The 18,868-nt window shown below is 35.8% G+C and overlaps 1 protein-coding gene across 9 annotated transcripts in view; it reads left to right on the forward strand.

Annotated features, from left to right (window-relative positions):
* Window positions 1-18,868, forward strand: part of Ptprm (protein tyrosine phosphatase receptor type M) — an 807,906-nt gene that overhangs the window by 436,562 nt on the left and 352,476 nt on the right. The gene's annotated exons all lie outside the window — the stretch shown is intronic.

The following is an 18,868-nucleotide window of genomic DNA, read 5'->3' on the forward strand; positions in this document are numbered from 1 at the left end:
ATAATAGTTTCAAGTTGGCTAGCTATATCATGCTGAAGTTTGAATCTACCCAGTTGAGTTTAGCTGTGAGGAAGGAAGAGTTGAGGGGTTGAGAGTACCTCCTAACATGTCAAGATGCCTATGAAAGACAGGATAAACATTATTTAGTTTGGCTTCAAAGGAAAAGTGGATTTATTCAGTGAGGCTATTCTGACACAATAGAAAGAATGTTCTATCCTTAGATTTCCCACCAAACAAACTGGCTGCCCAAAGCAGTGCAGACTGAGAAAGAAGGCAAAGTAACCTGCTAGAGATGTTTTAGGGAGATGTATACATTGATTAGAAAGTTGTAATAAATTGTCCTTAATTCCCTTCTAAATACTAAACAGTGGACTCAGGCCCCAAGTTGAAGACTTACTTTTCTATTTAGTTTCTCTACTATATTAACAAGAATTGACTAAAATACAAAAACTGGAACATACAGAAAACCTGATTATTTTGAGTGCAATTTAAGTTCTGTTTAAGAACATTAAGATGGAAGAATGGTATCCTAAGTAGAATAAGTCATACTCCACATATGTATAATATGTCAAAATACACTGCACTGCCATGTATATCTAAAAAGAACAAATTAAAAAAATCCCAGTATCAAGGGACTAATGAATGCAAGTTCCTTGTATGGTTAGGATAAAATGTGAATTATATATTCATAATTTTCTCATCCAATATAAACTATTATGTGAATATATATTAAATGGTATATTGATTTTTACTATATTTTCACCATAATCATGAATATAATATCTGAATATAAAATCAAAGTATTTTTTAAAAATAAGATTATTAAGACTAGTTCACACTGAAGATTTTAGGCATCTTCTAACTTCTTATTTCTTCCACTGTTAGCTGAGTTCCAATAATATTGGAGAATATATATATATATATATATATATATATATATATATATATATATATATATACCTTACTTGACTTGACATTTGATAAGAATATATCTAAACTGGATATGTGCTGTGGTGATTCAAAGATGGCCACCTATACTGCCGCAGTCTGGCTGGGCACAATTCAGGAGCCACTTGTCAAAAGAAACTAACTTTATTTTTAGAACTACAAACACCAAGCAAAACAGCTCCTCAGGAAAAAACCCTCGGAGCCCAACTGCCACCATCGGCTTCCACAAGCCTCTCACCCACACAAGCCTCACCACCTCCCACAATCCTCCTGCTCTTGAGGCCGATTGGCTGGGTCGTGTGGGCAGAACCAAAGAAGTCCCCCAATGAGCAGCTCCATGGAGGAATCAATCAGCTAGATGTTGCTGGGGCCGCTGTGAGCCAATCATCAGCTGGCAGTCTGAAGGGCAGGGAAACAGCCCAATGAACATCACCGCAGAGGAACCAATCAGCTAGATGTTGCTGGGGCTGCTGTGAGCCAATCATCAGCCGGCAGCTGGAAGTTTGCTGGCAGCTGGGAGTTTGCTGGGGCCCCTTTGGCTGTGGCTCTCAACACTACACAACTGGTAATGTAAACATAATCATACACATGTCTGCAGTGATTTAACTTCAGACTACAAAGAAGTTGCCTTTACTGGATACTTATCAATCCTAGGGTTTTTGTGCTGAGCAATTTTCTGTTTATAAACCAGGTTTATGGGTTTCTTGCTTTATGAAAGACATTGTGCCTTAAAGAGAATGAGTCTTTCAGCCAGAAATGAATGATCTGAACAAAATATGAAAATTGCATATAAGTAATATATGAAGTTGAATAAAATATCTAGGTTAAGTAGGCAGTCTCATTCTGGGGCCTGTCTTCTCAGCATAGATAAAGGGTTTTTCAAAGTTTGTGGGTTCTTTCTTGTAATATCTTTGTACCCCTCTCACACTTAATACCTTCATTAGTGGGAATTATCACATCCCTATCTCATCTACTTAAGAGGAAGTAAATTTCTTACATCTTCACTAATTTCTCAGACTGTAAGAAGTGTACTTATCAGGAAAAATATATTATGCCTCAGATAATGGCTTCTTTAGATGTTTGAAAAGTTCCCCTTTACTTTATAGACATGATTTTGCTATTTAATTTCTGAGGCAGCAAACTGTCATTTTTCTATCACTGATTCAACATCTTAAGTGTAAGAAGCCTATATTTAGTTAACTGCAATTATTGAAAAAAATACCCATTTCCTTTGAGGTACTAAATTTCTCATTTTGAGAAATAAGTTAAGTGTATAAGGGAATAAAATGGTCTGTATTCTCTACCTGCTGTCATAGTTTCACAAATAATTAAGGTTCTAATTCTCTGATTATCCTCTTTCTTTTTTAAACTCAGCCAATTCAAATTTGTAAAACATTTAAATGGGTTGATATGTTAGCTTCCTGATGCTGAGATGAACATGAGATAACAACTTAAAAGAAAGAAGGGTTCATTTTGGCCCACAGTGTCACAGGTTTTAGTCTGTGGTCACTTGGTCTATTCCTCTGGGTCTGTGACATGGTGGGAGCACAGAAGAGCAAAGCTGCTCACCTCATGGCAGCTTGGAAATAAAGGGATAAGAAGGGGCCAGGATCCCTAGGTCCCCTTCAAGATCATGCCCTCCATTGGCCTAACTACTCCCACTAGACCCACATTCTAAAGGTGCTGTCGCCTCTCAGGAGTGCCCCAGACTGGTACCCAAGAATGTAATACATGAGCCTTTGAGGGACATTTCAAATTCAAACCATAGCAGTTGGCTTTCTCAAGTTTGGGGGCTGTGTTCTTTTTATTTTTCATAATTAGTTATACATGCCAACAGAATACATCTCACCTCATTATACACAGATGGAGCAGTACAATGTCTCTGTCTCATTTTTATGGCTGTACACAATGCAGTCACACTGTTTGTGCATATACATAGGGTAATAATGTCCTTCTCATTCCACCATCCTTCCCAATCCCACACCCCGCAACTCTGCTCTCTCCTCTCTGTCCAATCCAAAGTTCCTCCATTTTTCTGTAAACACCTTCCCTCCCCCCCTTATAGATCAGCATCCACATATCAGAGAAAACATTTGGCCTTTGATTTTTGGGGATTGGCTTATTTCTTTTAGCATGATATTCTCCAACTCCATTCATTTACCTGCAAATGCTATAATATCATTTTTCTTTAAGGCTGAGTAGTATTCCATTGTGTGTATATATATATACACACACCACATTTCCATTATCCATTCATCTGTTTAAAACAGGGCATCTAGTTTGGTTCCATAGTTAGCTATTGTGAATTGAGCTGCTATAATCATCAATGTGGCTGTGTCACTGTAGTACGCTGATTTTAAGTCTTTTGGGTATAAACCAAGGAGTGAGATAGCTGGGTCAAATGGTTGTTCCATTCCAAGTTTTCTAAGTAATCTCCATACTGGTTTCCAGAGTGGTTGCACCAATTTGCAGTCCCATCAATAATGTATGAGCATACCTTTCCTCCCACATCCTTGACAACACCTATTGTTGCTTGTATTCTTGATAATTGACATTCTGACTGGAATGAGATGAAATCTTAGTTTTGATTTGCATTTCTCTAATTGCTAAAGATGCTGAACATTTTTTCATATATTTGTTGCTCAATTTTATATCTTCTTCTGTGAAGTGTATATTCAGCTTCTTACCCCATTTATTGATTGGATTATTTCTTGATTTTTGGTCGTATGTTTTTTTGAGTTTTTTATATATCCTAGAGATTAGTGCTCTATCTGATATGTGTGTGGTAAAGATTTTGTCCCATTCTGTGGGCTGTCTCTGGGCTGTCGTTAAAGGCTGTCTTTAGGGCTAGGGATGTGGCTCAAGCGGTAGCACGCTTGCCTGGCATGCGTGTGGCCCGGGTTCGATCCTCAGCACCACATACAAACAAAGATGTTGTGTCCGCCAAGAACTAAAAAATAAATATTAAAAAATTCTCTCTCTCTCTCTCTCTCTCTCTCTCTCTCTCTCTCTCTCTCTCTCTGTCTCTCCCTCCCTCCCCCCACTCTCTCTTAAAAAAAGGCTGTCTTTAAAGAGTGAATTGTAAGTCAATGCTCTTCGAGTCTGAGAATGAGGTCTGTGATAGTGATGGAACAGTAGAGAAACCTGCACACCAGCAAATGACTGGAGCTCCATGTTGCTGTCATTGACCTGTTAATACTTGTATCCTCCCTCCTTTTTATATGTCCTCACTTGACCTTGAACATAGTTCTACTTTTGAAATTTTTTTCACACTTTTATTGGTGAAATTATTTTTTAAATTTTCACATTATAATTATACATAATAGTAGAATTTATTGTTGTAAATTTATATATGCACACAATGCACACAAATTTAGTCAATTTCATTCCCCAGTACCTACCCTTTCCCCTCCTTCCTCCTCAGTCTCTTTTCTCTACTCTATTTGCTCCCTTTTCTTTTTTATGAGACTCGGATCCCGTTGTCCCGTTTTCTTTCTAGCTTTCACATATGAGAGAAAACATGGAACTGTTGACTTTCTGAGTTTGATTTATTTTGCTTAGTATAATGCTTTTCAAGTTCCATTCATTTTCCTGCAAACAACATAATTTCATTCTTGTGGTTCATAAAATTCCATTGTATATATGTGTGTGTGAGTCTGTGTGTGTGTGTGTGTGTGTGTGTGAGATGAAATCATGTTTTCTTTATCCATTCACCTATTGATGGACACATAGGCTTATTCCATAATTTGGCTATTGTAAATTGTGCTGCTATAAACATGGGTATACATGTATTCCTATGGTATGCTGACTTTAATTCTTTAGGACAAATACGGAGGCATGGTATAATTGGGTCATATGATGGTTCCATTTCTGGTCCTTTGAGTACCCGAAGACCTGATAATGGTTGTATTGATTTACAATCCTACCAACAGTGTATAAATGCCCTGGCCCACATCCTTGTCAGCATATATTATTAAGCATATATTATTATTTATATGCTCAATGGATTCCATTCTAACTGGAGTGAGATGAAATCTCAGTGTGTTTTTGATTTGTATCTCTCTTATTTCTAAAGAATTTGAATTTTTTTTATATATTTGTTGGCTGTTTTTACTTCTTTTGAGAAGTATCTGTTTAGTTAATTTGCCCACTTATTGATAGAGTTATTTATTTTTTGGTGACAAGATTTATATATATATATATTTTTTTCTAGACATTAATCCTCTGTTGGATATTAATATCTAGATATTGATCTTCCATGTTGCTGTCATTGACCTGTTAATACTTGTATCTTCCCTCCTTTTTTATGACCTCACTTGACCTTGAACATGGTTCTATTTTTGAATTTTTTTCACACTTTTATTGGTGAAATTATTTTTTAAATTTTCTCATTATAATTATACATAATAGTGGGATTTATTGTTGCAAATTCATATACACACAATGCACACAACAAAATTTGGTCAATTTCATTCCCCAGTACCTGCTCTTTCCTCTCCCTTATTTCTGAAAAATTTGAATATTAAGGAGAGAAATAAAATAATTTGTAAAAGTTCCCAGAACTTCTGGGATTTTCTACCATTCTGTAGGCTCCCTGTTAACATTCTTGTCTCCTTTGTTATGCAGAACCTTTTTAATTTGATGCCATACCGTTTATTAATTCTTGGCATTATTTCATGAGTTTTAGGGATCTGTTGAGGAACTCATAGCCTGTGCTTATATGCTTTTTCACTTTTTACTTTGAGACATTTTTCACTAAGTTACCAAGGCTGGCCTCAAATTTGTGATCCCTCTGCCTCTGCCTCCCGAGAAGCTGGATTTACTCATATGCGCCACTGTGCTTGGCTTCTGCTTCTGATAACTATAGTATATTGGAATTATTTATGTGGGACTGATGTAATAGACTCTGAGTTCCTTGTCCTTTTTATATTGATATCCCCTCTTAATTCATGACATATGTGCAGTTATTGTTCATTGAGTGCCTCAAGATTTCTTCCCAGATTCTACTTGTGAATTTCTTGGGATAGAAGACAGTCATAGCTACCTCTATCTTCTACTGAAGTTTGATATTGTGTTGGCTATGCTATATCCATGACATCTTTACATGCACCCCTAAAACGGATTGCATTTATGGAATTTTAGAATGAACATAATGGTCATATGAATCCGTTTTGTTTGTTTCAGCAGGAGACAAACAGCTAAAAGGATAAGATGAGGAAAAGAGTACTCAGGTTTTAAGAATTGACGCTTACTTTCTAACTTTTTTTCCCCTATTAGCTTTTTGAGTTTTAGAAGGCAGCTATATTTTGATTTATAGAGAGTGTTAATAGTATTACCAGTAGCCTTTTGGCCAGTATTTAGACTTTTATTTATGTAACTCCCTCCCTTCTTCTCCCCGCCCCCACCAGCTTTACCTTTAAGTTCAGGGAAACTGCAAAATGATTGAAGTTACACACATAGGAGAAATTAAGATATATGGTAGAGTTAAGTTCCAGGAAGATATCCATGGAAGAACATGTCTTTGTGACATCTTGAACTAGTTTTCATATTAGTAAATAACTGGAATTATTTTTAAGCTTATATTTTTGCCAGAATTGTATTAGAGAAAACCTGATACATTTTATGATTTTGTGCAACTCAAAAGTAATTACCAGATTCATAATTCTGTGAGTCGTAGATTTTTAGCTCCTACATTATTAGAATCCACTAGATTTATTGTCTAGAAAACAGCCTTTGAAGTTAATAAAATGCAGTTGTCAGTGTTGCAAATACCCATTAAATCTTGTATATTATTTTGTATGCATATAAACCACACATGTGGAAATAAAGCCTCATAAGAAGTTCTGGGAACTTTTGCAAATTATTTTATTTCTCTCCTTAATAATATGGTACTGGTTCGGTTCTGTTTTCTCATTTAAAGGAGGTTTGCCTCACTGGTAAAGTGGTAGAACATTCTGAGGCCCAGGTTTAATCCCAAGCACAACCAAAATGAAACTAGTTAATTAATTAATTAATTAAAGGAGTTTTATCTTAATTTTAGATTTTACAATAATTCCTTTTATATTTGTAAATAGTTTTGCTTCAGAAAACGTTGTGTGTGTGTAACCTGCTTAGAATACTGCTTTGATACATGAATATTCAAAAATGAGTATTTGTTACAATTTACCTTGTTTCAGTTTATCACTTGTTACAGTTTACCTTACTATTATTTTTAATGAGTATTTGATATATAGTTTTGCAGTTTTATTTATATTTAATTTAATTTAATTTTAGTACTGGGTATTGAAACTATGGGCACTTTACCACTGAATTATATCCCCAAACCTTTTTTTTAAATTTTGAGACAGAGTCTCACTTAGTTGTGAAACTGGTCTCTGTCTTGAGATCCTCCTATATCAGCCTCCCAAGTAACTGGGGTTACAGGTAGGCACCATCACACCTCATATTTTTTTAAACTGACAAAAATTGTATATATTTATGGTCTATAATATGATGTCTTGAAATGTATACACACTGTAGGTTGGCTAAATCAAGCTCAGTAATAATAATACTTCACATACCTTTTGTGTTTTGGTGAGAATATTTAGAAACTATTCTCATAGTGATTTTCAATTATACAATGCATGGCAGTTATCTGGTCACCATGTTGTACACTAGATCTCTAAAGCTTATTCCTCAAGTCTCATTAAATTATAGATCCATGTTTATTGTATCCAAAGAAAGAAGATTTTTAGAGGACAAGTAATTTAGATGAGACTACTGAAGTTCTTTTTTTAATTATAAATTTTTTTTTAGTTGTAGATGGACACAATACCTTTATTTTGTTATTCATTTTTATTTGGTGCTGAGGACTGAACCCAATGCCTCACATGTGCTAGGCAAGCACTCTACCTCTAAGCGACAACCCCAGCCCCAGACTACTGAAATTCTTGAGTCTTTGAGATTACTAAAAAGGCCTTTGCATAGTATGGATCCCTAGTTCCTGGTCAAAAATAATAATAAAAACTCCTATTTAAAATAAACATCTGAAGCTAGGAGTGGTGCATGGGCCTGTAGTCCCAGCTAATCTGGAGACTAAGGCAACAGAATCATTTTAGTCCATGAGTTCAAAACCAGTCTGAGCAAAATAATGAGACCTGTCTCAAAACAAAATTTGAGCTGGGGTCATGGCTTAGTGGTAGAAAGCATACCTAGCATGTGAAAGGCCCTACAACACACAGACACACACACACACACACACACACACACACACACACACACACAAATTTTTTCCATTCTTGGTTTTACTGAAGTAATAATTTTTTTATGAAAGCATTGGATTATTTCCCCATAAGCAGAGGATGGGTTACATACAGTGTGGGGTCCTCCTTCAGCTCTGGCCTCTGTCACTTCTCCCCACTTAGTTCACCTTCCTCTTGCTATGAGAGCCCTAATCAATGATGGTGTGGTGTCTTTGCTACTAACTACTGTCAATTATTTCAGTCTCTTGAGTGATCTATCCCAAGCTTCCGCATTTGAACCTTGGCTCTGGAATCCCTGTGTGAGATGTGTCTCAGCATATGGAGGGCAAGGGGATTCCATCTAGCTATCTTGCTTTGTCTGATTGGCACAACATGTTTTGCTACTTTTATTTATTTATTTGTTAGTTTAGTTTTGCAATGTTGGGGGTGAAACCCAGGGCCTCATACATTCTACTCAAGCACTCTACCACTAAACCCCATCCCCAGTCCGGTACTGCATGTTTTGATATGTGGCAGGAAAACATGAATCTCACTGTCTTTGGATCTAAGTATTCTTCCCATTCAGAATTATTTTCATATGTGAATTATAACCCAAGATTCAGTGCCAGCTAATCCTTCATCCTTCCTCTTGGAGCAAGAGGAAGTTCAGATACAATGAAGTATAAGGTTTCATTGGACTAGTAGTATGTCTAGTATTATTAAAATTATGTGGCAAGACCAACAAAAGTTCACTTGAAGTGAAAGAGATATAGTTAAAGATGTAGTTCAAGTGGTAGGATTTAAAGAACAGAATCAGATTGTTTGAGAACAGTGATACATATACTCATGTTGGGATTTAAAACAAGATGATTCCACCAGAATTCAAATGTGAATTTCCACTTGTTATCTTTTAATCTCAGGTTTTTTCAGTTTTTACATCTGTGTTCTTTTCTGTCTTGTTTCCAGATGTTTAAAACAGTTAAAACATAATTGCCTGGTGAAAGAGCTATTTCTGTGCATTCTGTACTTGAATGTAATGAGCAGTTCAAAGTTTATACCACCAGTTGATCTGGAGAATATTGTTCACTTATCAGTTCTTGCATTTCGGAGTTAACTTGCCAAAATTGATTTTATTCAGTATTCTTTCATTCAGGCTGATTATACTTATCAGAATCTAACCATTTAGAATAAAATTAACTTTGCTATTTAGTCATATAGCATCCGATGATAACATTTCTTTAGCATAGATTGATATGAGCATGCAGTCTTATCATTTTGGTCCAGTAAAGTCTTGTCTCACAATTTATCTAAGTTTGCTGATGATGATTTGGGATTAATGCTATTTGTCAGCGAGATAGACAGCAATGATAACAAGAATGGTCCTGCTCCATCTTCTTCAAACTGATGTATCATATAGCATACCCCATTTATTTTTGCACAACATTATAAACAACATCTGTGCCTCTGCTTTTCTGGCAAGGATGTAACTGCTAAAATCTGCAAAGATTTATGCTATGGTTTATCATTTTACCAGGTGATTTTCATGGCAATCTTAAAAGCTTAAATTAAGAGCATAAAGCATTGCTCAGGTGTGGATCATGGATTGGATTCAATAATGCCTTGAAAGCCATTTTGCTCTTTCAGTTCTTCAGTGCCAAATGGACTCACACTTGACACTTGGTAGGGTTTTGAATTCAATTAGATGCATCATTAAAGGCATGACCTTGAGTTAGTCTGCACTGAAATACACTTTGGAGACAGAAGGGAAAAAAAAGGCCAAGCATATTTGTCATTTCTTGTATAGTATGGTTACATTGTTTGCCCTATGAAATGTGGATGCAGTGTTTGACATTATGTTCAGGCTGCGTTTAAACCCAGAAGTTTTGATGGAAAAGTGGCCATCATTCTGGGAACATCTCCACATGTGGTTGGGATTCTAAGGCCTTGAGTAGGTCTAAGGAGGAATTGTCTAGACTAGTTACTTTTTATTAACTTTACTATGTACCATGTCACTTGGGGTGCAGCTAGGGCAAACTGTCACTGACATAGGGTGAAGTGAAAAATATATGCCTGTATTCTTTTATCTTTCATTTATCAGCTAGACACATGTTTCCTTCATGCAAAGGAAAGAAAATCACAAGGACCTGTGCTTGTCTCTCTTTAGAACTCTCTAGAATTAGCTTGTCATGAAATGTAAAACTAATGTGCAGTTGTAAAAACTGCTGCCAGCTTTTCCTCACTGCTGCCTGATGGCTAAGTAGATTTGGAAATGAAAGGGGTTATTATAAAGTGATTACTGAATAGCTAGGTATGTCATTTTAAACAAGCAGCTAAAATCTCTCTGTTAGACATTCAGTCTGTAGTCTTGTTTTGTATCATTCATATTTAAGACATGATTTTGATTGTGGAGGAGTAATCAAGCACTAGGGGTAATTTAAGAAAAAAATACTGGGTGATATTTTCTTTCATTCCTTATTAAAATACATTAGAATTTAAATGAGACATTCTCTAAAGTGTGTAACTATTAAGTACATACTAAATATAAAAATCTGAATACCAGTTGGCTTAAGTTCAGAGGTGAAAATCTTGCACTTGACTAAAAACTTATAGATCTTTTTATAAAAATTCAAACACTACCTATTGTAAAATAATATATTAAAAGTGGCATGTATCAAAGAATGAATGGTTTAAAAATTATAACTCTTTAATATCTTATTACTGTCAGTTTCATGTGACAGGAGAGATGCCTTGAAGAATCTTGAGAGGGGAAAAAAAATAAATGAACTATGGCTAAGGTATTTTTTCACATATTTTCTTCTCCTTTTAAATGTTTTAAATGTTTTTCCTGGGAATCATCCTGTTGGTTGGTGGCTTGAACAATTACATAACCTTCTAATCTTCTGCTCCAACTGAGTACAGAACTATCCTGAGTGACATGTTGGTGTCCTGACAAGGATATCTGACTGAGAGCCATCTCAGCTAAACCCCACCTCCCAACCTTGTTCCCTGTCTTGACAACACTGTCTTCAATGTAAGTTGGGTTTTTGTTGATCTTTTTTCTTTCCCTCAACCTGAATTCCACCCTTACCCCTGCTCAACTACTTGACCACATCCTGTGGTTTGTTCCCAAGATGTTTATCATGTTGCCATTCTCCTAGTCCAGTCTGTTTACCCACTGCTAATATAGTCCTTCCTTGAAGTCTCCAGCCTTCCTTCTTTCCTGCAAGCTTTCTCCATCTAGTCCACCTCACTGCCTAAACTGTTCACCATGTCTGCATACTAAGCTCATCAGACTTCTCATGGCTGTAGCCACTTACTCCCATATGCAAACTTAAAAATGTACTGTCCTCAGGCCCTACACTGACTTGACTAACAGGAGTGAGTGGCCTAGTACCTAGTTAACTGACATCTGGATTTCTTTTAACTTGTTTTATCCCAGTAATAATGATCAGCTCTAATCCCAATTTATACTTGTACCAAGCAACCATGTGCTCATCTATTTCAATACCTGACACTCTTCCTTAATATACCTAAGATCTTCCCTGGATTCCATTTCATGCCTACACTTTCCTTATGACAACCTCATATTGTAACAGTATGTGACTGAGCAACACTGAGAGCTACCTCAGCTAAACCCTGCCTCCCAATCTCGTTCCCTGTCTTGGCAGCACTGCCTTCAGTGTAAATTATCCTCTGAACAGACGTGCTACAGCATCATTTATCTTCATTACCATTTATCTTCCTCTCTCTATTATTGGTTCATGGTAATATCTTTATAATATATGCTTGATATTTATTGAGTTGATATTAGAAATAAGTATTTTTTTTTAAATTTTATTTATTTATTTATTTATTTTTTGTTGTTGTTAAAACATAGAGCCAGAAGTTTAGAAATACATCCATATTATATTCTGGCCAGTAAATGAAGGATGTCAAAACCATTCTATGGGGAAAGAGTATTCTTTTCAAATGAACACTCATGAAGACAACTGGATATTCACATGCTAATAAATGATTTGAGCCCTGATATCACACCATTTTCAAAAATTAACTCAGAATGGGTCAGAGACCAAATGTAGAAACTAAAATTATAAAACTCACAGAAGAAACTATAGGGATAAATCCTTATGAGCTTGGATCTATATTGGACATCAAAGCACAAGTGACAAAAGTAAAAATACTTTCAACATACTTAATTTAAAATGTTTGTGGTTCGAAAGATACCATAAAAAATTAAGAGACAATCCAAAAAATGGAAGACACCCTTTTAAAAACATCTCTGGAAAGGACTGGTATGTACAGTATATAAAGAATCTCTTACAACTCAATAATAAAAAAATAATATGGATAAATAATGGACCAAGGATTTGAATAGATATTTTTCTATACAAATGTCTATACATGTACATAGACTTATACAAATGTATAGCAAGTGTGAGAAAAGATGGTTAACATCATTAGCCTTTAGAAAACTGTATAGTCCAGTCTGTTTACCCACTGCTAATATAGTCCTTCCTTGAAGTCTCCAGCCTTCCCTCTTTCCTGCAGGCTTTCTCCATCTAGTCCACCTCACTGCCTAAACTGTTCACCATGTCTGCATACTAAGCTTGTCAGACTTCTCATGGCTGTAGCCACTTACTCCCATATGCAAACTTAAAAATGTACTGTCCTCAGGCCCTACACTGACTTGACTCACAGGAGTGAGTGGCCTAGAACCCAGTTATACAAATGCCCAGCAAGTGTGAGAAAAGATGTTTAACATTATTAGCCTTTAAAAAACTGAAAACCAAAGTAAAAATAAGGTGCCACTTTATATAGTAGGATATCCAGTGCCACTTTACCCAGTAGGATAGTGTAAAAAAAAAAAAAAAAGAAAAAACACACAAAATACAAATAATGGCAAACATGGAAAAATTTGATCACTTGTACATTGCTGATGAGAATGTAAAATATCATGGTAACTTTGGAAAGCAGTTGTACACTTCTTCAAATAGTTAAACATAGAGTAAACACATAATCCAAAAGTTTCACTGATACATCCCTAATACATAAGAAAAGCACACAGCCACACAAAATTTGTACCTGAATGTTTATGGCAGTGCTATTTATATGGCCAAAAGGTGTCAAAACACAGTTAACATCAACTGATTAATATATTAAAAATATCATGTGTATTAAAAAAAATCATGTGACATTTCTATCCAATGGCATGTTATCTGGCAATAAAAAGGATTCAAGTCTGATACTGCCTACAGCCTGTATAAACTTTGGGAATAGTGTGCCAAGGAAAAAGTTGTAACAGACCACATGTTGTGTAATCCCAGTTTTACGAAATGTCTAAAATATTGTGAAAACATCTATAGAGAACAGGACTATATTAGTGGTTGCTAAAGGCTAGTGGGAATGGGTTGCCAATGAGAAACGACTGGTAAATGGAGTCTCTTTTTTATTTTCTCTCTGCTTCTTCTCCATCACAGAAGATATTGTTTCTGGATCTGGTGTCTCCCAGTGTTCACAGTGTGGTCAGATTGATTTTGTCCAGTCACAGGTGTACATAGCAGAGATCTATGACTCTACAGAATCCATATTTCTCCACATCCAAGTCAAAGCTCACACCACTACCTTTTCATGCCTGTTTAGGTTTGTTCCGTACTACATCCAACCTGCCATGTGCTGTAGTCACAAGTATTAATAAGGGGGAAGACTGGAAACTCAAATGAGCACTAGTCCAGAGAGAGATTATGTTCAGTTTTGTATGACTATTTACTAAGATGCTAAAAATGCTTTTAAAAGTTTTTAAAAAAATGTTTATTATATTACTGGTCCATTAGAATTATTATTTGTGAATTCTCAGGAAAAATTTAGTTAACTTTCTCATGCCATGAATCGTGGCTATTATTATCTAAACTGAACACTAGATGGCAAGTGAATACGCCACTATATTAAGGTGACTCAATACATTGCCTAGTCTTAAGCCACTTTTAACCAATATGCAAGGAAACATACTTCTCAGTAATAAAAAGAAGTTTCTCTGGCAAATGAAAAAAAATTGCACATTGGTAAACTGCAATTCACTTCAAAAATACAGTGAGCAATCAGATGTATAATATCTCTGTTTTGTAATAGCTTCATTATTACTTTACTCAAAAAGTGATACCTAGAAAATATAGCAAGGTTTTTAAAAGAAAAAGGGTAGCCCCAAACCACCCAAAAATCAAAGTGTGCTGTACTGAATCAGTCACACAGAGCAGCTTCTGTGGGTATTAAATGAGTATTGTGTGTGTGTATATGTTTGCTGTTGAGGGATTGACTCCTTTCCAGATGGTTTCTGAATCACCTCGGGAGCTTCACAAAGTGCCATGTTACCCTGAACCCTAACAGTCCCCCATCCTCTTTCCAGAGGAATTGAATGTCAGAATCAAGGGAGAGTGGAATAAGTGGCTGTGTGGGTGACATGGTAAGGGATTCTGGGGGTGAGGACAGCACCATCCACACCTTCCTCATGTTTTTGGACTCTGGAAATAGATAACTGCAGGAATTTTTTTTTCCATTGGGCTATAAAATCAAGAGATAAAAGTTCATTTGAAGGAGACGTTGGGCAACCATTTGTAAATAAATGTAATAGACTATTCTCAAAGGGACTTGGAACGGATGACAGGAGTCCAAGAGTGCTGGAATAAATGATTGCATATCAGTACATGTTCAATAAATAATGGATTTCCTGACTTCCAAGAAAACAATGAAAAAAAAATCCACATTGCCTTTCCGTTTTTTAAATCAGGAAATTGAACTTTCTCATATTACCTTAGGCTTAATATTTGCAAGGGTTAGAAAAGTAACATTGCAAACTCTTCTGACTTTGGTGGGAAAATAGAGTTGATCCTGAACAAAAACTGCTTTTAAGAAGAAACTCTCAAATAGCACTAATGTGGTAATAAACTGTGGATTCCATTCAGCATTGAGGCACACTTTTATGAACAAGGAAGTAATTTCAAGTCAGAACCTTGGTTTTCTTCTCATCTTTTCAAATCTAAAAACCTGGTTCATTTATTCCCTGGCCATACCTTTTCCCATTCTCCTGGTGACAGTCCTAAGTGGAACACTGGATATATTCTCTCTTGCTAGAACTACTTTTCTTCTCTTTCTTTCACCCTCTCTTCTTAGCTTCCCAAGAGGAACAAGATGGAAAATCTAGGACTTGGGACTCTTGTTTGTTTTTATGCAGGGTATAGAATCCTGGGCCTCAAATGAATATGCTAAGTGCACCAATTTACCACTGAGCTCCCAATCCAGCTCCCAAACCTAGGTTTTAAATAAGAACTTTGTTGATAAAACAGAGAGGAATAACTATAACATAACCATAAATCCAGCAGAGTTGAGCGTGGCCTTTTGTGAAACCATTTGCCCAGATCCGTAAACAACTTCAAAGAGGAAATTGTATGATCATAAAAAGGTTGCAAATGCCAACATAGGAAGCTGTTAATGTACAAAAATATTTTAAATAACATTTATCTGCTTAATATTAGCTAGAGCACAGTTACCTGTTGATAAAAGTAAAATTGTCTTTGATTGGCTTTTTTCTATCACTAATAACATTACTTCTATAAGAAAGAGTGAATAGTTTGTATCCTCTTTTGCCTTGGATAAAATATCAGTTCCAAACTTCTAAGGCTTTTTTTGTGGGTATCATAGCTTTATGAGGGTTAGAAAAGGTCAAAATCCATTCCAAACCAATTTTTGACAGTTCTGAAAAATTCTGTGAAAATCATTTTGCCTCCTCCTGTTTTATATAGTCTGAAATAAATACCAAGGAAGTCTTTTACTGCAGACTCATTTTTTATTTCATACAACAGTTTTCTTGTAAAGTTCATCTATAGGATGAATTGCAGTTTGTTCCTTCCAGTGCATTGAAACAATTCAAGATTCTAATTTTGAGTAAAGCAGCAGTGTTCATTCTGTAGTGATGAACTTTACACTTTGGAAATGTCACCAAGGAGTGCAGGCAAAGTCAGAGCTATTCTGGTGGTTAGTGAAAACCATGTGTATGGTGCCTGGGTGACTTCTTCAAAGCAATAAAGGAAAACAGAGATGAGTGTCGAAACACAGAAACTGGAAAAGGCTGTTCACAGAAAATAGGCACATACTCTACTTCATTCATTTGCTGCCAAATGACGGGATTTTATTCTTTCTAGTGGCTAAATACTATTCCAATGTGTATATATGCTACATTTTTTGGTCCACCCATCCATGTTGGATACCTCAGGCAATTCCACATCTTGGCTATTGTGAATTGTTTTGCAGTGAACTACCAATGTGTCTTTGAGATACTGATTTTACTTATTTTGCTTGTGTTTCCAGTAGTTTGTTTGCTGGATCAGTTATTACTTCTGTTTTCAGTTTTTTGAGAAACTGAATGTTCTTTCCCTTATGTGGAAGCTAAAAACGTTAGAGCAGAAAAATTGTCATAAGAGGTTGGGAAGGGGAAAAGCGGAAAGGGAGATTGGATAGCAGGTAGGAGGAGGCAGTTAAAAGGAGTAACTTTTGTGTTCTTGGTCAAAATTGGATGATTATAATTTATTATATATTTTATAAAGAACTAAAAAAGAGAAATTCAAAGACTTCTAACACAAAGAAATGACAAATTTTTAAGGAGATAGAAACACTAATTACTCAGGTCTAATCATTAAACATTGTATCCATGTATGCAGTTATCACACTGTACCCCATAAATATGTTCAAGTCATTATACATCAAATAAAAATTTATAAAATAAACAGCATAGATAAATAATGGAGAAAAAGAAATGTTTCCTGAATGAACTTATGAGAACCAAAGTACTGAGCAAAATCTTATTGCTTATTATTCTGTGTTAATGCTCTTTTAACATTTATTGACAGTTATAGACATTTTCCAGGATTAAGATTCATATAGATACAGGGTGAGATATGTAACTTGATTGCTACAAAAATGATAAAGACATGGTCAACAAATGAAATTGGGGATTTTGATCATCTTGGGTCTTCAAATACCTGATTTTTATTGCAATTAAGAATAAACAGGAGTTTGATTTTGAACCATGATGGAAAAGAATTGAAGGCGCCTGTGATACTGGGCGGCTAGAGACCGCCTGCCTGCCGCGACTGGGAGCTGAAATCAAACAGAGACAGTGCAGTCACACCACCTCATCAGGACACCCAGGCAAGGAACTGGGGCCAGTCATAGCAAAGTAGTGTCGTCACTGGAGCTGGGACGTCGGATCTTCCTTCACAGTGGAATCCACGTCAGCAGGCATAGTTTAACAACACTAAGGAGAGGCATCAGAGTAAAACAGAACCAAAACAAATCTATAGAAGAGAACAGAAACACGACAATCAAATAGAGCTGGAAAGCAACGGGGACAGCATGAGAAAACAAGGGAAAAAAGGAGTACAAACAATGCAAGACAACTTAATTCTACAAGAGGACATAGAAACATCAGAAGCAGGGATAGGGAAAGAACTCAAGGCATTCCTAACTCAAATGGAAAGGAATATTAGAGAAGACATGAGACAGCAAGTCCAAGCAATAAAAATATATTTTGAAAATGAATTAAACAAACAAATTCAAATGGCAAAGAACGAGCTCTACCAGGAGATAGAGATCTTAAAAAAGAATCAAACTATAATCCTAGAATTGCAGGAAACTATAAACCAAATTAAAAACTCAAACGAGAATATTACAAATAGACTTGATCAAGTAGAAGTCAGAACATCAGATAATGAAGACAAGGTTTATCAACTTGAAAAGAGTATAGTCAACACAGAAAAGATGCTTAAATCCCATGAGCAATCTATTCAAGAGATATGGGATGTCATTAAAAAACCAAATTTGAGAGTCATCGGGATAGAAGAAGGCACAGAGATTCAAACCAAAGGAATGGACAGCATATTAAATGAAATAATTGTAGAAAACTTCCCAGAGATGAAAGATGGAATGGATTGCCAAATCCTGGAAGCCTACAGGACCCCAAACATTCAAAACTATAATAGACCAACTCCAAGACACATAATTATGAAGATAGCCAACATACAGGACAAGGAGAGAATATTAAAAGCTACCAGAGAAAAGAGACAGATTACATTCAGGGGTAAACCAATTAGGTTAACGACTGATTTCTCAGCACAGACTTTGAAAGCGAGAAGATCCTGGAACAATGTATTTCAAACGCTGAAAAATAATGGATTTCAACCAAGAATACTGTATCCAGCAAAATTGAGCTTCAGATTTGACAACGAAATTAAAATCTTTCACGATAAACAAAAGCTAAAAGAATTTGCAGCAAGAAAACCAGCACTGCAAAGCATTCTGAGCAATATACTACAAGAAGAGGAATTGAAAAATAGTGCCCAAAACTAACAACAAGAGGTATCTCAGTAAAGGAGGAGGAAAATAACCAAAAAAAGTAAAACTAGCCAAACTAAAATAAATAAATAAAGAAGCATGACTGGAAGTACAAATCATATCTCAATTGTGACTTTAAATGTTAATGGCCTAAACTCACCAATCAAGAGACATAGGCTAGCAACCTGGATCAAAAAAACAAATCCAACAATATGCTGCCTTCAGGAGACTCATATGATAGGAAAAGACATACACAGGCTGAAGGTAAAAGGTTGGGAAAAATCATACCACTCACATGGCCCTCGGAAGCAAGCAGGAGT

Source organism: Ictidomys tridecemlineatus, chromosome 13 (assembly GCF_052094955.1).
Source record: "Ictidomys tridecemlineatus isolate mIctTri1 chromosome 13, mIctTri1.hap1, whole genome shotgun sequence".
NCBI lineage: Eukaryota > Metazoa > Chordata > Mammalia > Rodentia > Sciuridae > Ictidomys > Ictidomys tridecemlineatus.